We start from the raw sequence: 22,021 nt of genomic DNA on the forward strand, positions 1-22,021 counted from the left end.
TTCCAAAATAACTTCCTTGCTCCCAAGAGATTCCACATGCAAGATGCTGGCAGTTTACAGCTCATTAGCAACCCTTGAGAATCATTTTGTGCTCTTAAGCATACCAGTGATTATATTCGGAGTGTTCAAAGACAGCTTGCTGCTTTCTCTGTGCAGTCAGTCAACAGTACTGAATGCATATTTTGTCTTTTCTCAGAATACAACTTGAAAATTTACAAAGATTCTACAAGTTTAAATTTTCCCACTGTCATCTTACAGTTAACTGTATTTGCATTTTGCTAAAAATCTTATTACATAAATCCAAGAATGTGACTTTTCACCTTAAGTACTTTAGAATTTGTCTTCTGTAGAGCATAATCTGTACATGCCTGTCTTTCTACAAAATGCTTTGAGGATATTGAATTGTTTTATAAACACCTTTACATTTGGTACATAGCATGTTTATCATTTTTCATAGCTATATAATATTCCATTGGGTTGAAAATCGGTAACTTACTTAAACATTCCTTTATTATTTAGCATTTAGGTTATGTTCCAAATTTTGTTATTATATACAGTGCCATTAGGAACATCTTTGCAACATAGCTTATGTCTTCTTTTTAATTATTTGTTCTGGATAAATTCCCAGAAATTGAATTACTGGGTCAAAGGATGTAAGTATTTTCCTGACTTTGGGTCCTTACTGCCAACATCCCCTCCAAAGAAAATTATACCAATTTACAATTCCACTGACAATATATGAGTGAAAACATGTGTCTCTTTCAACAAGTATTTGCCATTGTAAAAGTTCACCAGTCTCAACTTATTAAGCAATTGCCAGCATCCAATTCCCATAAGTCTTTTGTTAGTTTAAAGTATTAATAGGTCAAATATCCTTATTTTGGGTAGTCATGTGATGAAGGGAGAGCCCAGACACAAAGAAGCTCTCCGAATTATTTAAATGTTCAGTGCCTTCTCCAGCCTAGCTAGCAAACTGTAGAAACATTTGACTGGCTACTACAGAAACAAAAGCCTAACTTGAGCATAAGGAACTGCATTTAATTGAATAAACAAACATCAATTCTAAGTCATTTTGTTTTCACACTTTCAGGGATAACAAACATTGAATGCATCTTTTTATTTGAGATTTTCCTGAAAACCACCATATAAGTGCCAACAAGTTTTTGGGTTTTTGCTTTTTTTTTTTTTTTTTTACCAAGAAGGAATCAGTTAAAAAAAAAAAAAAGAAAAGAAAAGAAAAAAAAACTCCAGCTCTCTTACTGTTATTTTAGAATCAGTGATTCCCAGATTCTAGCAGAACCTTGGTAAGGACAAAGCAGAGTCCTTCCTAAGTCTTTGATTTAACTTCTTGGGGAGCAATGTGATGACAGATCACACATGTGCTCCAAAAAAGAGAAGAAACAGTTGGTACATAGCACTCTTTTCAGCCATGCGCAAGCCATTCCTGAGGAATAGAGAATTCTCCACCAGGAGAGTACTATGCTCATTTTTCATACATAACGAGGACCAGGTATAAAATTTACACTCAAGTTAGTTTGGAATCTGACTGCAGTGTTTACTTTTTTTTTTTTTTTTTTTTTTGAGTTGGATTCTCGCTCTGTATCCCTGGCTGGAGTGCAGTGACATGATCTCAGCACATAGTAACCTCCACCTCCCGAGTTCAAGTGATTCTCCTGCCTCAGCCTCTAAGTAGCTGGGATTACAGGTGCCCGCCACCACACCCAGCTAATTTTTGTATTTTTTATTAGAGACAGGGTTTCACCGTGTTAGGCTGGTCTTGAACTCCTGGCCTCAAGTGATCCACCTGCCTCGGCCCCCCAAAATGCTGGGATTACAGGCGTGAGCCACCTCGCCCGGCCCACTGTTTACTGTTTTATTGTCAGTGTTGGGTGTTTATTTTAATTATTTTGAAATAATTATAGATTCACAGGAAGTTACAAAGAAGTATACAGGATGGCCTGTACACCCTTCACCCAGCCTCCCCTAATGATAACATCTTCTATAACTAGTAGTACACCAGCCGGGCCCGGTGGCTCATGCCTGTAATCTCAGCACTTTGGGAGGCCAAGGTGGGCGGATCACTTGAGGTCAGGAGTTTGAGACCAGACTGGCCAACATGGTGAAACGCTGTCTTTACCAAAAATACATAAAAATTAGCCAGGCATGGTGGCAGGTGCCTGTAATCCCAGCTACTCGGGAGGCTGAGGCAGGAGAACCGCTTGAATCCGGTAGGTGGAGGTTGCAGTGAGCCGAGATTGCACCACTGCACTCCAACCTGGGCGAAAGAGTGAGACTCTGTCTCAAAAAAAAACCAATAGTGCATCACAACCAAGAAGTTGACATTGGTACAATTCATAGAGCTTATGAAGATTTCACCATGGGCAGGCGCGGTGGCTCACTGCTGTAATCCTAGCACTTTGGGAAGCCAAGGTAGGCGGATCACGAGCCCAGGAGTTCAAGACCAGCCTGGGCAACATGGTGAAACCCTCCTCTCTACAAAAAGTACAAAAATATTGGCTAGGCGTGGTAGTGCGTGCCTGTAGTCACAGCTACATGGGAGGCTGAGGTGGGAGGATCACTTGAGCCTGGGAGGCAGAGGTTGCAGTGAGCTGAGATTACACCACTGCACTCTAGCCTGGGCAACAGAGCAAGACCCTGTCTCAAAAAAAAAAATTTCACCAATTTACATGCACTCATTTGTGTGTGTGTATGTGTGTGTGTGTGTGTGTGTGTGCGTGTGTGTGCACGCATGTGTATGCATGTAGTTCTATGCAATTTCCTCATCAGTACAGCTTCATGCAGCTATCACTACATTTAAGATACAGAACTGTTCCATCACTACAAGACTCTCTCATGCTGCCATCCCTTACCCCAATCTCCCAAAATCTTTACTTTTAAAAACGAAAAAATTTTCACAGAGGCAAACAGCCACCTCAATTTTTTTTCTGCTACTTTCTAACATATTCATCACAACTCTCAAACATTTTTGGGGGCATTTTAATTTAATTTTAAAATTAAATTTCAATTAAATATTTTTATAGTAAAATATACATAACAAAATTTATGTATATTTAAGTATATACAATTTGTGTATATTATATATTATAAGTCTCTCATGAGACTTATTCGCTATCATATTAGCTTTTTGAGACAGAGTCTCCCTCTGTTGCCCAGGCTAGTGTGCAATGGCGCAGTCTTGGCTCACTGCAACCTCTGCCTCCAGGATGCAAGCAATTCTCCCGCCTCAGCCCCCCGAGTAGCTGGGATTGCAGGCACACACCACCACGCTCGGCTAATTTTTGTATTTTGGTAGAGATGGGGGTTTCACCATGTTGGCCAGGCTGGTCTCGAACTCCTGACCTCAGGTGATAAACCCACCTCGGCCTCCCAAAGTGCTGGGATTACAGGCGTGAGCCACCACACCTGGCCGCATAGTAGCCATTTTTAAGTATATAATTCAGTGGCATTAACTGTATTCACAATGTTGTGCAGCCATCACCACTATCTTTTTTTTTTTTTTTTTTGAGACAGAGTCTTACTCTGTCACCCAGGCTGGGGTGCAGTGGCACAATCTCAGCTCACTGCAACCTCCACCTCCAGGGTTCAAGCAATTCTCCTGCCTCAACCTCCCAAGTAGCTGGGATTACAGATGTGCGCCATCATACCCAACTAATTTTTGTATTTTTTATAGAGACAGGGTTTCACCATGTTGGCCAGGCTGGTCTCAAACTCCTGACCTCAAGTGATCCTCCCACCCCAGCCTCCCAAAGTGCTGGGATTACAGGTGTGTGCCACCATACCCAGCCACCACTATTCATTTTCAGGACTTTTTCATCATCTTAAACAGAAACTCTGTGCCCATTAAGTAATAAGTCCCCATCCTGCCCTCCTCCCAGCCCCCGAAAGCCTCTATTCTACTTTCTGTCTCTGCTATTTTGCCTATTCTATACCTCATTGTATTAGTATGTTCTCACGCTGCTAATAAAGACATACCCGAGACTGGGTAATTTATAAAGGAAAGAGGTTTAATTGACTCACAGTTCCACATGGCTTGGGAGCCCTCACAATCATGGTGGAAGGCAAAGAGAAGAAAGGCACATCTTACACGGTGGCAGGCAAGAGAGCAGTGCAGGGGAACTCCCCTTTATAAAACCATTAGCTCTCGTGAGACTTATTCACTATCATGAGCACAGCATGGGAAAAACCCACCCCCATGATTCGATTACCTCCCACCAGGTCCTTCCCACAATACGTGGGAATTATGGAAGCTACAATTCAAGATGAGATTTGGGTGGGGACACAGCCAAACCATATCACTCATGTAAGTGGAATCCTGTAATATGTGTGCTTTTGTGTCTGTCTTACTTCACTTAGCATAATGTTTTCAAGGTTCATCCATGTCATAGCACGCATCAAACATTTTAAAGTCTTATTTTATGGGAGGAGGGAAATCCTATAAGCCAGTAAACATACTCTACAGTTTGCTTATCTTAATCTATTTAGTGTTGCTATAAAGGACTACTGGAGACTGGGTAACTTATAAAGAACTGCTCACGGTTCTGCAGGCTGTACAAAAAGCATGGCACCAGCATCTGCTTCTGGTGAGGCCTCAGGCTGCTTCCACTCACGGTGGAAGGTGAAGAGGAGCCAGCGTGTGCAGGTCACGTGGTGAGAGAGGAAGCAAAAGAAGTGGGAGACCATGGACTCTTCAACAACCAGCTCTGGAAGGAAGTAATGGAAGGAGAACTCACTTGTGATCACAAGGATAGCGCCAAGCAAGAATTCATGTGGGATCCACCCCCATGACCCAAACACCCCCACTAGGTCCCATTGCCAACACTGGGGATCAAATTTCAACATGAAGTCCCGGCGTGGTGGCTTACCCCTGTAATCCCAGCACTTTGGGAGGGCATGGCAGGAAGATCACTTGAGCTCAGGAGTTCAAGACCAGCCTGGCCAACATGGTGAAACCCTGTCTCTACTAAAAATACAAAAATTAACCAGGTGCAGCAGCATGTGCCTATAATCCCAGCTACTCGGGAGGCTGAGGCAGGAGAATCGATTGAACCTGGGAGGCAGAGGTTGCAGTGAGCTGAGATTGCGCCACTGCACTCTAGCCTGGGCAACAGAGCAAGATGCCATCTCAAAAAAAAAAAAAAAATTCAACATGAGATTTGGAAGGAACAAACAAACCAAACTATAGGAGTGCAGCACTAGTAAGCAGAAGTTCTCTAATTATTAGAAAACAGATATTTCCTTGTTTTTATTTTTTTTCTTTTGAGACAGGGTCTTACTCTGTCACCCAGGCTGGAGTGCAGTGGCACAAACATAGCTCACTGTGACCTCAACCTTCCGGGCTCAAGCTATTCTACCGCGTCAGCCTCCTGAATAGCTGGGATCACGAGCACGGGCCACCACACCTGGCTAATTTTTTAAATTTTTGTAGAGACTGGATGTCACCATATTGCCTAGGCTGGTCTCAAATTCCTAGGCTCAAGTGATCCTCCCACCTTGGCCTCTCAAAGTGCTGATATTATAGGCATGAGCCACCACACCCAACCAGACCTTTTCTAGTTATTAGACAACATACATTTTTCTAATGCTGTGTGATGCTGGACAAGTGACTTCACCCCTCTGAGCCTTTGTTTCTTCAACTGTAGCAACACTACCATTAATAACAGGTGGCATATATTAAATTTGAATGACAAATATGTAAAAATAAGATTGTCAGTAGGTGATGGAAGCTGCGGCTGAAAAATCCTAAGAAAAATAGAATGCACAGGCAAATTTCAACAGTAGCTCTAGGCTGAGCGCAGTGGCTCATGCCTGTAATCCCAGCACTTTGGGAAGCCAAGGCAGGAGGATTACTTGAGCTCAGGAGTTTGAGAGCAGCCTGGGCAACATAGTGAGACCTCATCTCTACCAAAAGTTTAAAAATTAGCCGAACATGGTGGCATGCGCCTGTAGTCGCAGCTACTCAGGAGGCTTAGATGAGAAGATCGCTTGAGCCCAGGAGTTCAAAGCTGCAGTGAGCTATGATTGCACCACTGCACTCTAGCCTGGGACACACAGCAAGACCTTGTCTCTAAAAAATAAATAAATAAACAGAAGCTCTATGAGAAAGAGCAGGTAACCTTTTCTAGTGCTCCATCAGTACATGAAGTTCCTTTTAAAAATAAGAATAGGCTGGGTGCGGTGGCTCACGCTTGTAATCCCAGCACTTTGGGAGGCCAAGATGGGCAGATCACGAGGTCAGGGGTTCGAGACCAGCCTGGCCATCATGGTGAAACCCCGTCTCTACTAAAAATACAAAAATTAGCCGGGTGTGGTGGCAGGAGCCTGTAATCCCAGCTACTTGGGAAGCTGAGTCAGGAGAATCGCTTGAGCCTGGGAGGCAGAGGTTGCAGTCAGCTGAGATCATGCCACTGGACTCCAGCATAGGCAACAGAGCAAGACTCTGTCTCAAAAAAATATAAATAAATAAATAATTTTAAAAAACAAAAATAGTACAGGCACGAAGGCTCATGTCTGTAGTTCTAGCACTTTGGGATGCTGAGGCAGGCAGATCATCTGAGTCCAGGAGTTAAAGACCAGGCCAACATGGTGAAACCCATCTCTACTAAAAAATACAAACATTAGCTGGGTGTGGTGGCGCACACCTAATCCCAGCTACTTGAGAGGCTGAGGCACAAGAATCACTTAACCCAGAAGGCAGAGGTTGCAGTGAGCTGAGTTGGAGCCGCAAGACCCTGCTCAAAAATAAAAATAAAAAATAAAAAAATAAGAATAAGGTAAAATATGTTTCTGTTTGAAAAGAACTGTACAGATGAAGTCAGACCTGCAAAACCTGCTTTGTTTTCATGCATGCAAGTTGTAAAAATAATTATGTTTTACTCCTTTAAAGACAACTAAATGAGGGTGCTTAGATCATTAAACACACACACACACACACACACACACACACAAAACTAGCTAATTTCAGATCATCTGGTGGGTCAATAGTGTTTTATATTCAGATTCTTTTAAGTAACATGACCTGTTATTGTCAGAATATAAAAATGTCAAAAGCTTCTCTTTTTTTGATACACTAGATCTAATTTGCATCTAAATGCAAAAGCTTTTTAGCATGACAAAACAACCTTGCCAAGCTGAGGGACGACTTTTGAGACAGATCTGGTTAATACACAGAGGCCAACATTTTGTTAATTGGATTTGCTAAACAATACCTACCACAGCCTCACTGAAACTCTTTGGTAATTCCTTTTATATAAAATTAAACCAAACATACCCCGAGAAGCATACTTATCTTTGAAAACAAGCATCTTCAATTCTGGATCCAAATATGAATCAATTATTTTCAGTGTTTTGGATAGGCTCTTTTTCCCCTCCCCAAGCACCTTTCTTGATGCTTTAAATGAAAACCAAGGAAAGATGGTTTAAAAAGTAAAATAGGCCGGGCGTGGTGGCTCACGCCTGTAATCCCAGCACTTTGGGAGGCCAAGGCGGGCGGATCACGAGGTCAAGAGATGCAGACCATCGTGGTTAACACGGTGAAACCCCGTCTCTACTAAAAATTAAAAAATTAGCCAGGCGTGGTGGCGGGCACCTGTAATCCCAGCTACTCGGGAGGCTGAGGCAGGAGAATGGCGTGAACCCAGGAGGCGGAGCTTGCAGTGAGCCGAGATCATGACACTGCACTCCAGCCTGGGCGACAGAGCGAGACTCCATCTCAAAAAAAAAAAAGAAAGAAGAAAAAAAAAGTAAAATACCAGGCCTGGCGCAGTAGCTCACACCTATAATCCCAGCACTTGGAGTCTGAGGCAGGAGGATCACTTGAGCTCAGGACTTTTGAGATCAGCCTGGGCAATATAGGGAGACATAGTCTCTACCAAAAAAAAAAAAAAATTTTTTTTTTAATTAGCTGGGCATGGTGGAGCACACCAGTAGTCCCAGCTAATCAGGAGGCTGAGATGGGAGGATTGTTTGAGCCAGGGAGGTTGAGGCTGCAGTGAGCTGTGTCTGGGTCACTGCGCTCCAGCCTGGGTGACAGAGCAACACCCTGTGTCCAAAAAAAAAAAAAGTAGAATACCTCCAAGTTTCCTTAAGGGACAATCTGAGAGCCTTTCTTCCCAGAGGGAGCACTGAGAGCCATCAAAGGGACCTCTAAGATTTCACATAGTATTCTTCTCTTCCCTCCCAATTTTAGGCCTTTTCTTTTTTACTTTCCTCTAAATAATAGGTGGTCTCCAACTCACTCATCTGAGTTATTAATGACCCATCCGCACAATGGCTCCTTAACCATGATCTCAGCCGCCATAATGCCTGACATTGGGATCTCCAACAATTACCCTCAAACTCACCTCTCCACTCCTGGCCTTTCTGTGGTTTCCTCACCTCCAGCGGGACAGGTGGAGCCACCTCTCCTTATCCAGTTTCCAGCAGATAAAGATGTTTTCCTGATAACCCAAGCGGAAACTCTAAAAATGTCTTCCTGTTGAACAATGGCCATTGTGGTTTCCGATGCAAATGTGAAGGCGGTACTGACCAGCCTTTAGCTGCACTAGGCAGGTTTACTGGCCGAGCTGAGAGCCTAGTTTCCCTGCTCAGCACTTTCGTGCGCGTCCGTGTGAAGAGACCACCAAACAGGCTTTGTGTGAGCAATAAAGCTGTTTATTTCACCTGGGTGCAGGTGGGCTGAGTCCGAAAAGAGAGTCAGCGAAGGGAGATAAGGGTGGGGCCGTTTTATAGGATTTGGGCAGGTAAAGGAAAATTACAGTCAAAGGGGGTTTGTTCTCTGGCGGGCAGGAGTGGGGGTCGCAAGGTGCTCAGTGGGGGTGCTTTTTGAGCCAGGATGAGCCAGGAAAAGGACTTTCACAAGGTAATGTCATCACTTAAGGCAAGGACCGGCCATTTACACTTCTTTTGTGGTGGAATGTCATCAGTTAAGGTGGGGCAGGGCATATTCACTTCTTTTGTGATTCTTCAGCTACTTCAGGCCATCTGGGCGTATCCGTGCAACTCACAGGGGATGCGATGGCTTGGCTTGGGCTCAGAGGCCTGACATTCCTGCCTTCTTATATTAATAAGAAAAATAAAACAAAATAGTGTTGAAGTGTTGGGGCAGCGAAAATTTTGGGGGGGTGGTATGGAGAGAGAATGGGCGATGTTTCTCAGGGCTGCTTCAAGCGAGATTAGGGGCGGCGTGGGAACCTAGAGTGGGAGAGATTAGGCTGAAGGGAGGTCTTGTGGTAAGGGGTGATATTGTGGGGATGTTAGAAGAAACATTTCTCGTATAGAATGATTGGTGATGGTCTGGATACGGTTTTGGATGAATTGAGAAACTAAATGGAATAACAGAAGGAGAAAAACAGGTATGAAAGCTCTAAGAATTGGGACGACTCAGGATATCTGATTAGAGAATGCCTAAGAAGATTCAGCATAGTCCTGCCAGCAAAGATTATTTATTTACTTCAAGAGTTAAGAGTGGCAGTTTGGGGATAGCACCAGGAGATATCAGCTGTGATGGCTTGGAGAAACAGTGTAAACTGGCAGTGTAAACAAGAGCAGGGCATGTATAAGTAGTTGAGAACGGTGAATAGGAGTATGACTAGACAGAAAATAGTAGGGATGACAAGTTTTTTGGGGGCACAGTCTAAGTTGGTCTGGTGTCTGGAATGAGACTGGGGCCTAATAAAAAGGAGCGTCTATACAGGAGCTTAAATGGGCTGTACCCTGTAGCATTCCAAGGACAGGCCTGAATTCTGAGAAGGGAAAGTGGTAAAAGTATTGTCCAGTCCTTTTTAAGTTGGTGGCTGAGCTTAGTGAGGTGTGTTTTTAAAAGACCTTTAGTCCATTCTACTTTTCTTGAAGGTGGAGGACTGTAAGGGATATAAAGGTTTCACTGAATACTAGGAGCCTGAAAAACTGCTTGGCTGATTTGACTAATAAAGGCTCATCTGTTATCAGACTATATTGAGGTGGGAAGGCTAAACTGAGGAATTATGTCTGACAGAAGGGAAGAAATGACTGCGGTGGCCTTCTCAGATCCTGTAGGAAAGGCCTCTACCTATCCAGTGAAAGTATCTACCTAGACTAAGAGGTATTTTAGTTATCTGACTCGGGGCATGTTGAGTAAAGCTAATTTGCCAGTCCTGGGTGGGGCAAATCCTCGAGCTTGATGTGTAGGGAAGGGAGGGGGCCTGAATAATCTCTGAGAAGTAGTAGAATAGCAGATGGAACACTGAGAAGTTATTTCCTTGAGGATAGATTTCCACGATGGAAAGGAAATGAGAGGTTCTAAGAGGCGGTCTAGTGGCTTGTACTATAGCATAACCTGCCTTTGCTGGTGTGTGGCGATTAGGCCTGGTGGAACCGCCATCAATAAATCAAGCGTGATCAGGGTGAGGAACAGGAAAGAAGGAAATTTGGGGAAATGGGGTGAATGTCAGGTGGATCAGAGAGATAGTCATGGGGGGTCAAGTGTGGTATCAGGAATAATGTGGGAGGCCGGATTGAAGTCTGGGCCAGGAACAATGGTAATTATGGGACTTAACAAAGAGTGAGTACAGCTGAAGGAGCCGGGGAGCAGAAAGTATATGCGTCAGGTATGAGGAAGAAAATAGATTTTGGAAGTTATGAGAACTGTAGAGAGTGAGTTGAGCATAGTTTGTGATTTTGAGGGCCTCTAAAAGTATTGAAGCAGTGGCAGCCGCTGCACGCAGACATGAGGGCTAGGCTAAAACAGTAAGGCCAAGTTGTTTGGACAGAAAGGCTACAGGGTGTGGTCCTGGCTCTTGTGTAAGAATTCTGACCGCGCTAACCATGCCTAGGAAGGAAAGTTGTTGTTTTGTAGAAGGTGCTGGGGTTTGAGAGATCAGTCTGACACGATTGGCAGGGAGAGCACGTGTGTTTTTATGAGAATTATGCCAAGATAGGTAACAGATGAGGAAGAAATTTGGGCTTGATTGAAGTAATGCGGGCTGTCTGTGAAGCTTTGCGGCAGTACAGCCTAGGTAATTTGCTGAGCTTGATGGGTGTCAGGGTCAGTTCAAGTGAAAGCGAAGAGAGGCTGGGATGAAGGGTGCAAAGGAATAGTAAAGAAAGCATGTTTGAGATCTAGAACAGAATAATGGGTTGTGGAGGGAGGTATTGAGGATAGGAGAGTCTATGGGTTTGGCACCATGGGGTGGATAGGCAAAACAATTTGGTTGATAAGGCACAGATCCTGAACTAGTAAGGCTTGTCTGGTTTTAGGACAGGTAAAATGGGGGAATTGTAAGGAGAGTTTATAGGTTTTAAAAGGCTATGCTGTAGCAGGTGAGTGAAAACAGGCTTTAATCTTTTTAAAGCGTGCTGCGGGATGGGATATCGGCGTTGAGTGGGGTAAGGGTGATTAGGTTTTAATGAGATGGTAAGGGGTGCATGATCTGTCACCAAGGAGGGAGTAGAGGTATCTTATACTTGTGGGTTAAGGTGGAGGATACAAGAGGAGGACGCAAAGGAGGCTTTGGACTGGGAAGAAGGGCGGCAATGTGATGTAGCTGTAGTCCAGGAATAGTCAGGGAAGCAGATAATTTAGTTAAAGTGTCTCAGCCTAATAAGGGAACTGGGCAGGTGGGGATAACTAAAAACGAGTGCTTAAAAGAGTATTGTCTAAGTTGGCACCAGAGTTGGGGAGTTTTAAGAGGTTTAGAAGCCTGGCCGTCAATACCCACAACAGTTATGGAGGCAAGGGAAACAGGCCCTTGAAAAGAAGGTAATGTGGAGTGGGTAGCCTCCGTATTGATTAAGAAGGGGACGGGCTTACCTTCCACTGTGAGAGTTACCTGAAGCTCGGTGTCCGTGATGGTCTAGGGGTCTTCCGAGGCAATCGGGCAGTGTCAGTCTTCAGCCGCTAAGCCGAGATGATCTGGGAAGGAGTCAGTCAGAGAGCCTTGGGCCAGAGTTCCAGGGGCTCTGGGAGTGGCTGCCAGGTGAGTTGAACAGTCCGATTTTCAGTGGGGTCCCACACAGATGGGATGCGGCTTAGGAGGAATCCCGGGCTGAGGGCATTCCTTGGCCCAGTGGCCAGATTTCCGGCAAGTGTAGCAAGCTCCTGGGGGAGGAGGTTCTGGAGGAACAACTGGCCGCTGCGGTTCAGGCGTTTAGAAGTTCTTGTGTGCTGGAGATGTGGCTGGGGTTTGTCTCACAGTGAAGGCAAGGAATTGCAACTTTTTCCTATTATTGTACACCTTGAAGGCGAGGTTAATTAAATCCTGTTGTGGGGTTTGAGGGCCGGAATTTAATTTTTGGAGTTTTATCTAATGTCGTGAGCAGATTGGGTAATAAAATGTATTTTGAGAATAAGACAGCCTTTTGACCTTTTAGGGTCTAGGGCTGTAAAGTGTCTCAGGGTTACTGCCAAATAAGGCATGAACTGGGCTGGATTTTTATATTTGATGAAAAAGAGCCTAAACGCTATCTGATTTGGGATAAAGAAAAAGGAGCATTATCCTTGACTATGCCTTTAGCTCCAGCCACCTTTTTAAGAGTAAATTGCTGGGCAGGTGGGGGAGGGCTAGTCACGGAATGAAACTGTAAGCCAGACCAGGTGTGAGAAGGGGAGATGATAAAAAGATTATAGGGTGGAGGAGCGGAGGCTGAGGAAGAATTGGGACCTAGCTCGGCCTGGTGAGGAGCAGCCTGGGGAGGACAGGAGAGGTCAGATGGGTCTGTAGAAAAGGAAGATTAGAAAGACTCAGCGACGCTTGGGGTTGGTACTGAGGGGACAGGCGGGAGGGAAAGAAGGAAGATTTGGGACAAGTTCCACCGGGCACAGAGACTAGGAAGGGACTGATGTGTAAAAGAATGCCTGGATGTCAGGCACTTCAGACCGTTTGCCTATTGTACGACAAGAATTATTTAGATCTTACAGGATGGAAAAATTCAAAGTGCCATTTTCTGGCTATTTGGAACTACTGTCCAGTTTGTATTGGGGTCAAGCGGCATTGCAGAAGAAAATAAGGCATTTAGGTTTGAGGTCAGGTGTGAGTTGAAGAGGTTTTAAGTTTTTGAGAACACAGGCTAAGGGAGAAGAAGGAGGAATGGAGGGTAGAAGATTGCCCATAGGGAAGGAAGCAAGCCTAGAGAAAAGAGAGAGTAGAGACACGGAGGGAAGGGGTTCGGGGGTTCTTACCTTCCAGAAAAGCGGGAAAGGGGTTGGGGCATGGATATGAGGGGTTGGGGCACAGAGATAAGAGGTTGGGGTGCGGAAATAAGGGATGGGGCACAGAGATAAGAGGTCGGGGCATGGAAATAAGGGATTGAGGTGCAGAGACAAGAGGTTGGGGCATGGAAATAAGGGATTGGGTGCAGAGATAAGAGGTTGGGGTACTTGCCCTTCCTCTAGAAAAGCGGGACTTGCCACTCAGGGTGAAGGAGAAGGGGTTGGGGATTTCTTGCCCCCCAGAAAGGTGGAGAAGGGGTAGAGACACGGAGAGAAGGGGTTGAAGTACTTGCCCCTTCCCCAGAAAAGCAGAGAAGGGGTAGAGACATGGAGAGAAGGGGTTGGGGTACTTGCCCCTTCCCCAGAAAAGCGGGACTTGCCGCTAAGGGTGAAGGACCAAGGCAGGCGTCCCTGCGTGGTCTGACACCTTTGAAACGTGGGTGAATAATCAGAGAGGCGTCCCTGCAATGATTACACACCAAGGGAAGGCTGCCTTCCCAGTCCGTGACAGGCGCCGGAGTTTTGGGTCCACGGATAAAATGTGTCTCCTTTGTCTCTACCAGAAAATGAAAGGAATTGAAATTAAGAGAAGGGAGAGATTGAAGTGTGGCACCAAGATTGAAAGGAGAAAAAGGTTGAGGAATAGTGAGGGAGATTGGAGAAGATAGTAAAAAGAGGCCGCTTACTGGATTTGAAACTGGTGAGATGTTTCTTGGACTGGTCAGTCTGAGGACCTGAGGTCGCAGGTGGATCTTTCTCACGGATCAAAGAACAGGAGGACAGAGGATTGATCTCCCAAGGGAGGTCCCCCGATCCGAGTGACAGCACCAAATTTCATGTGTGTCTGTGTGAAGAGACCACTAAACAGGCTTTGTGTGAGCAATAAAGCTGTTTATTTCACCTGGGTACAGGTGGGCTGAGTCCGAAAAGAGAGTCAGCGAAGGGAGATAAGGGTGGGGCCGTTTTGTAGGATTTGTGTAGGTAAAGGAAAATTACAGTCAAAGGGGGTTTGTTCTCTGGGGGGCAGGAGTGGGGGTCGCAAGGTGCTCAGTGGGGGTGCTTTTTGAGCCAGGATGAGCCAGGAAAAGGACTTTCACAAGGTAATGTCATCACTTAAGGCAAGGACTGGCCATTTACACTTCTTTTGTGGTGGAATGTCATCAGTTAAGGTGGGGCAGGGCATATTCACTTCTTTTGTGATTCTTCAGTTACTTCAGGCCATCTGGGCGTATATGTGCAAGTCACAGGGGATGCGATGACTTGGCTTGGGCTCAGAGGCCTGACAAGCACTGCCACCGAGAAAATACCATCTGAGTTCAAAACAACTAGCCTTCAAACCACCTTCAGAAACGCAGCTCTTTTATGAGTGTATCATTTTGTTTTGCTGAGACAGGTTCTCGCTCTGTCGCCAATGATGCTAGAGTGCAGTGGTGCCTTCATAGCTCACTGTAACCTTGGACTCCTTGGCTCCAGTGATCCTCCTGCCTCAGCCTCCTGAGTATAGGACTATAGGCACACAGCACCTCACCCAGCTAATTTAAATTAAAAAATTTTTTGTATAGATGGGGTCTTGATAACAAAGCCCAGGCTGATTTTGACTCCTGGCTTCAAGCAGTCCTCCCACTTCAGCCTCCCAAAGTGCTGGGATTATAGGCCTGAGCCACCAGTTTTTTGTTGTTGTTGTTGTTTTGTTTTGTTTTGAGACAGAGTCTTGCTCTGTCATCCAGGCTGGAGTGCAGTGGGCGATCTTGGCTCACTGCAACCTCCGCCTCCAGGGTTCAAGCAATTCTCCTGCCTCAGCCTCCTGAGTAGCTGGGATTACAGGTGCGTGCCAGCACGCCCAGCTACTTTTTTGTATTTTTAGTAGAGATGGGGTTTCACCATACTAGCTAGGATGGTCTCAATCTCCTGACCTCGTGACCCGCCTGCCTTGGCCTCCCAAAGTACTGGGATTACAGGCATGAGCCACGGCGCCCAGCCGAGCCACCAGTTTTTAATAGCAGGTTTTTAATAGCATTGATAGCTACTAATTGGATATACTTCAGGAAAGAAGTCACCTTTTTCTAGAGACAATAAATTTAGTTTTAATGGAATTGAATTAAATTTAATTCCCCAAAAAAAATTTCTTGACACGAAAACACGAAACTACAAAGCTTTATAAACGTATGTAGCCATTCTTCTTATTTCCAAATATTAAAATTTACATTTAAAAAAAATCTAGATATAGCTAACATTTGCCGTGAAGACAGCACCACCTCCAAAAAAATTTTAGCAGAGAACTGGAGATGTGTGTGTCAATGGCACCAAATGTCTCGCTACTTTTCTACTCCCTTGATTGCTAAGGCAGAACTTAAGCAATTTATAAGAATACATTTATACAAAAAAAAAAAAAGGTAGTCAACTAGACATTTAGGTGAAGAATAGGACCGATTTATTTGCAGGGCTGGTTGAGAAGGAGGGCTTTTAGATGCATCCATTGTCTTTCAACCACATGCACCCTCCTGCTGGCTCCCACTGGGGATATGAAGGTGAAGGATTCCCACAGAGTTGAAGGGGAGCCGAGCCCAGACCCACCTGAGCTTCTCTTCAGGCAGCAGTTCCATAAACACACTCACCAGTGCCCACCCCCGTTTGCCACACCTAATAGAGTTTAGGGGTAGAAGGTATTTAAGCAAGGCCGGGCACGATGGCCCGTGCCTGTAATCCCAGCACTTTGGGAGGCCGAGGCAGGTGGGTCACTTGAGGTCAGGTGTTCAAGACCAGCCTGGCCAACACAGCAAAACCCCATCTCTACTAAAAGTATAAAAAATAGCCAGGCGTAGGCCAGGCGCGGTGGCTCACGCCTGTAATCCCAGCACTTTGGGAGGCTGAGGCAGGCGGATCACGAGGTCAGGAGATCGAGACCATCCTGGCTAACATGGTGAAACCCCCGTCTCTACTAAAAATACAAAAAAATTAGCCAGGCGTGATGGTGGGCGCCTGTAGTCCCAGCTACTCGGGAGGCTGAGGCAGGAGAATGGCATGAACCTGGGAGGCAGAGCTTGCAGTGAGCCGAGATTGCGCCACTGCACTCCAGCCTGGGCAACAGAGCGAGACTCTGTCTCAAAAACAAAAAAAATAGCCAGGCGTGATGGCCGGCATTCATAATCCCAGCTTCTAGGGAGGCTGATGCTTGAATCCAGGAGGCGGAGGTTGCAGTGAGCAGAGATCGCACCACTTCATTCCAGCCTGGGTGACACAGCGAGACTCCATCTCAAAAAAAAAAAAAGAAGGTGTTTAGACAGCCTCAAACTTCTTCAGCCCCACCCCCAACATATCGGGACAAAATATCAAGTTACTCTCCTCCTAGGCTGAACTGGGGGCTTTACCTTCAGCCTGCATTCCCTCTGTGCCCTCCCTATGAATTGGCTCTCAGGGCCAATTTCTGCTTTAATCCTCATTCCTCATTCTGGTCCTGAGAGAACTTATTCTATAATCGGGTATTTTCATCTTTTACTTTTTTTTCTTTTCTCCCTTCCCTCTCTTCCTCCCTCCCTCACTTCCTTCCTTCCACAGTGCCTATCATGTACCAGACACTAGGAGAATGGTACAAAAGTGATCAAAAACAAATCTAGGGCCTGGCGCAGTGGCTCACACCTGTAATCCCAGCACTTTGGGAGGCTGAGGCGGGTAGATCACTTGAGGTCAGTGATCTCAGTGTTTGAGACCAGCCTGACCAATATGGTGAAACCCCATCTCTACTAAAAATACAAAAATTAGCCAGACGTGCACCTGTAATCCCAGCTACTTGGGAGGCTGAGGCGGGAGAATTGCTTAAACCCGGGAGGTGGAGGTTGCACTGAGCCGAGATCCTGCCATTGTACTCCAGCCTGGGCAACAAGAGTGAAACTCTGTATCAAAAAATAAAAAAATTAAAAATTTAAAAAAACTGACCTCATAGTAGAAATGATATATAATAATTATATAGTCACACAAATAAACGTGTAGTTGCAACTTCATACAGGTCAATGAAGGAATGTTACATCATGCTAGGACAGCATATACCACAAGAAAAGAGGGCTGTTCAGCAGAAGCTGTGATCTGAAAGACGAGTGGCAGCTAGATGAAGCAGGAAAGGAAACAGCATGGGCACTGAGGTGAGGGGGGTTTGCATAGCCTGTTCCAGGTTCTGAAGAATATGGCTTGAGTCAGAGGACAAGAGATGTCTGATGAGGGACGAGCCAAGAAGGTATGGTAGAGGCTAGATCTTACAAAGCCCTTGTGGTTTAGCAAATAAAAATACAAGATGCCAGGTCAAATTTAATTTCAGATAAACAATGAATAATTGCATAGGACATACCTAAAAATAAAAAAAGTACTCATTATGGGCTGAGTGTGGTGGCTTACGCCTGTAATCCCAGCACTTTGGGAGGCCGAGGTGGGTGGATCACTTGAGGTCAGGAGTTTGACACCAGACTGGTCAACATGGTGAAATCCTGTCTCTACTAAAAATACAAAAATTAGCCAAGCTGTGGTGGCATGTGCCTATAATCCCAGCTACTTGGGAGGCTGAGGTGAGAGAATTGCTTGAGCCTAGGAGGCAGAGGTTGCAGTGAGCCGAGATTGTACCACTGTACTCCAGCCTGGGTGACAAAGCGAGAATCTGTCTCAAAAAAATAAATAAATAAATAAATAAAATTTATTATCTGAAATTCAGATTAACTGGGCATCCCGTATTCTACTTGGCAACCCTATTTGTAGGTCAAGGTAAGGATTTGATTTTGCTCATATCCTGAGAATAAGGTATTAAAGGGTTTTTAAGCAGGGAGTGGAATAATCGGATTTGAATTTTAATAGATCATACTGGCTACAGATTGGAAGAAGGCAACAAAGAAGCAGGGAGACCAGGGAGCAATCATTGCGGTCCAAGAAAGAGACAGGACTGGGAATGGCGGGGGGGGGGGGCGGCAGTGGAGAAGGAGAGAGGTAGACAGGTTGAGCTATGTTTAGAAGATAAAATCCACAGTACTTGGCGACCTACTCCAGTCCCACTGCTTTAGATTCCTATCATGTGCCAATGATATCTCAATCTATATCACCCGCCTGGGCTCTGCCAGGAACTCCAGCATCATATGGGATACAGCTTATTTGGCATCTCACTTAACACAGCCAAAATAGAAATTTGGGTATGGCTTCTCCAAACAACCCTTTGCAAATCTCCTACTCCCCTGCCTAGACTTCCCCATTTCAGTAGGGAACACCCCAATCCACCTGGTCACTCAAGGTAAATGTGCAGAACATGCCTTTGATTCCTCTCTCCCTCTTACCATCACCCTCAACCCATCTGCCACCCTGTCGACTCTCCCTCCAAATCGCATCCTGAATTGATCCACTTTTCCCTATCTCCGCTATCACCACCTACCACAAGCCACCATCTCTTGTATCCTCAAAATTGGTATTTCTGCTTCTGCTTTTTATCCCCTATGAGCTATTCTCTGCTTGAGAGCCAGGGTGATCTTTTCAAAACAGAAATCAGACCGTAGCTTAAGAGTTTTTTGTTTTGTTTTGTTTTGTTTTAGGCCAGGCGCAGTGGCTCACGCCTGTAATCCCAACACTTTGGGAGGCTGAGGCAGGGAGATCACGAGGTCAGGAGATCAAGACCATCCTGGCCAACATGGTCTTGATCTCCTGACCTCGTGGTCATGGTCTACTAAAAATGCAAAAATTAGCTGGGTGTGGTGGCAGGTGCCTGTAATCCCAGCTCCTTGGGAGGCTGAGGCAGGAGAATCGCTTGAACCTGGGAGGCGGAGGTTGCAGTGAGCTGAGATCGCGCCACTGCACTCCAGCCTGGGTGACAGAGCAAGACTCCATCTCAAAAAAACCAAACAAAGAAACAAACAGAAAATAACAATTGTTAGTGAGGATATGGAGAAACTGGAACCCTTGTGTACCTCTGACGGAAATGTAAAATTGTGCAGCTGCTGTGCAAAACAGCATGGTGTTTCCTCAAAAAATTAAAAACAGAATCACTGTGTGATCCAGCTATTCTACTTCTGGTTATGTAGCAAAAAAACCGAAAGCATGATCCCAAGGGGATATATGTATACCCATGTTCATAGCAGCATTATTCACAATAGCCAAGAGGAAGCAACCCAACTGTCCATGAATGGAAGAATGGAGGAGCAAAATGCGGTATATCCATTCAACGGAATATTAGTCAGTCTTTAAAAGGAAGGAAATTCTGACACATGCTACAACAGAATGAACCTTGAAGATGTGCTAAGTGAAATAAGCCAGACATAAAAGGACAAATATTTAATGATTCCATTTATCTGAGCTATGGTATTTAAAGAGTCAAATTCAGAGAGACAGAAAGAATAGTGATTACCAGGGGCTGCAGAAGGGGGAATGGAGAGTTATTGTTTAATGGGTTCAGTTTGGGAAGATGAAAATGTTCTAGAGATGAATGGTGGTTGTGGTTGCAACATAGTGTGAATGTACTTCATGCCATAGAACTGTACACTTAAAAATGGTTAAAAGGCCGGGTCTGGTGACTCACGCCTGTAATCCCAGGACTTGGAGAGACCCAGGTGGGTGGATCACTTGAGGTCAGGGGTTTGAGACCATCCTGGCCAATATGGCAAAACCCTGTCTCTAGTAAAAATACAAAAATTAGCTGGGCGTGGTGGCGGGCGCCTGTAATCCCAGCTACTCGGGAGGCTGAGGCACAAGAATTGCTTGAACCTGGGAGGAGGAGGTTGCAGTGAGCCAAGATAGTGCCATTGCACTGCAGCCTAGGCGGCAGAGTGAGACTCAGTCTCAAAAAACAAAAAAAAACAAAAAAGAAGGTTAAAAGCCTGGTGCCATGGCTCACGCCTGTAATCCCAGCTACTGGGAAAGACCAAGGCAGGAGGATCACTTCAGCCCAGGAGTTCAAGACCAGCCTGGACAACATGGCAAGACCCTGTCTCTTTAAAAAACAAACAAACAAAAAAAGGCCAGGTGCGGCAGCTCACGCCTGTAATCCCAGGTGTGGAAGTCTTTGGGAGGCCAAGGCGGGCGGATCATGAGGTCAGGAGATCGAGACCGTCCTGGCCAACATGATGAAACCCGTGTCTTTACTAAAAATACAAAAAACAAAACAAAAGTTGCTAAAAAGGTTAAAATGGCAATTTTATGTTATGTACATTTTAGCACAATAAAAAAATTTAAAATACACTCATTGGGTTTTGGCACCACCAGGAGGGCGCTAACATTAGGTTGAAATGTATGTCCCAAAGGATGACAAAAGATCTTAGATTCTTCCTCCCTCCAATTTTTGCTGGGCAGAAAACTTCTTCAGGGGCATATGCCTAAATTCTGATAATATTGTTCAATTATTTGTTATGGTCTGAACATTTACCGCAAAGGTTTTTGAGTTTCTGAAACCGAAAAACAGAGTATCTCAGATCTTATTTAAGAATCACCACAACTTTTTTTTTTTTTTTTTTTTTTTTAATTTCTGAAGTATTTATTGATCATTCTTGGGTGTTTCTCGGAGAGGGGGATATGGCAGGGTCATAGGATAATAGTGGAGAGAAGGTCAGGAGATAAACACATGAACAAAGGTCTCTGGTTTTCCTAGGCAGAGGACCCTGCGGCCTTCTGCAGTGTTTGTGCCCCTGAGTACTTGAGATTAGGGAGTGGTGATGACTCTTAAAGAGCATGCTGCCTTCAAGCATCTGTTTAACAAAGCACATCTTGCACCACCCTTAATCCATTTAACCCTGAGTTGACACAGCACATGTTTCAGAGAGCAGGGGGCTGGGGGAAAGGCCATACATAGATCAACAGCATCCCAAGGCAGAAGAATTTCTCCTAGTCAGAACAAAATGGAGTCTCCTATGCCCACCCCTTTCTACACAGACACAGCAACAATCTGATCTCTCCTTCCTTTCCCCACACTTCCTCCCCTTCTCTTCAACAAAACCGCCATCGTCCTCATGGCCGGCTCCCGATGGTCGCTGTCTCTTCGGAGCTGTTGGGTACACCTCCCAGACAGGGCAGCCGGGCAGAGGCGCTCCTCACCTCCCAGACAGGGCGGCTGGGCAGAGGCGCCCCTCGCTTCCCAGACGGGGCCGCCCGGGCAGAGGCGCTCCTCTCCTCCCAGACGGGGCGGCCGGGCAGAGGCGCTCCTCACTTCCCCGACGGGGCCGCCCGGGCAGAGGCGCTCCTCGCTTCCCAGACGGGGCCGCCCGGGCAGAGGCGCTCCTCAGTTCCTCCCAGACTGGGTGGCAGCCGGGCAGAGGCGCTCCTCACCTCCCAGACGGGGCGGCCGGGCAGAGGCGCTCCTCCCTTCCCCGACGGGGCGGCCGAGCAGAGGCGCTCCTCACTTCCCAGAGGGGGCGGCCGAGCAGAGGCGCTCCTCACTTCCCAGAGGGGGCGGCCGGGCAGAGGCGCTCCTCACTTCCCAGACGGGGCGGCCGGGCAGAGACGCTCCTCACTTCCTCCCAGATGGGGTGGCGGCCAGGCAGAGGCGCTCCTCACCTCCCAGACAGGGCGGCCGGGCAGAGGCGCTCCTCACCTCCTAGACGGGGCGACCAGGCAGAGGCGCTCCTCACTTCCCAGACGGTGTGGCGGCCGGGCAGAGGTGCTCCTCCCTTCCCAGATGGGGCAGCCAGGCAGAGGCGCTCCTCACTTCCCAGACGGTGTGGCGGCCGGGCAGAGGTGCTCCTCCCTTCCCAGATGGGGCAGCCAGGCAGAGGCGCTCCTCACTTCCTCCCAGACGGGGTGGCGGCCAGGCAGAGGCGCTCCTCACTTCCCAGAGGGGCGGCCGGGCAGAGGTGCTCCTCACTTCCT

General features: G+C 46.2%; 1 protein-coding gene across 1 annotated transcript in view; it reads right to left on the reverse strand.

The window, feature by feature from the left end:
- Nucleotides 1-20,320, reverse strand: part of PSMD12 (proteasome 26S subunit, non-ATPase 12) — a 376,293-nt gene extending 355,973 nt beyond the window's left edge. Inside the window, exon 1 of the mRNA XM_054459615.2 lies at nt 20,200-20,320. The gene's annotated coding sequence lies outside the window, so the exon portion shown is untranslated. The remainder of the gene's footprint in view (nt 1-20,199) is intronic.
- Between the last annotated feature and the right edge of the window lie 1,701 nt (nt 20,321-22,021).

This window comes from Pongo pygmaeus, chromosome 19 (assembly GCF_028885625.2).
Source record: "Pongo pygmaeus isolate AG05252 chromosome 19, NHGRI_mPonPyg2-v2.0_pri, whole genome shotgun sequence".
Taxonomy (NCBI): Eukaryota; Metazoa; Chordata; class Mammalia; order Primates; family Hominidae; genus Pongo; species Pongo pygmaeus.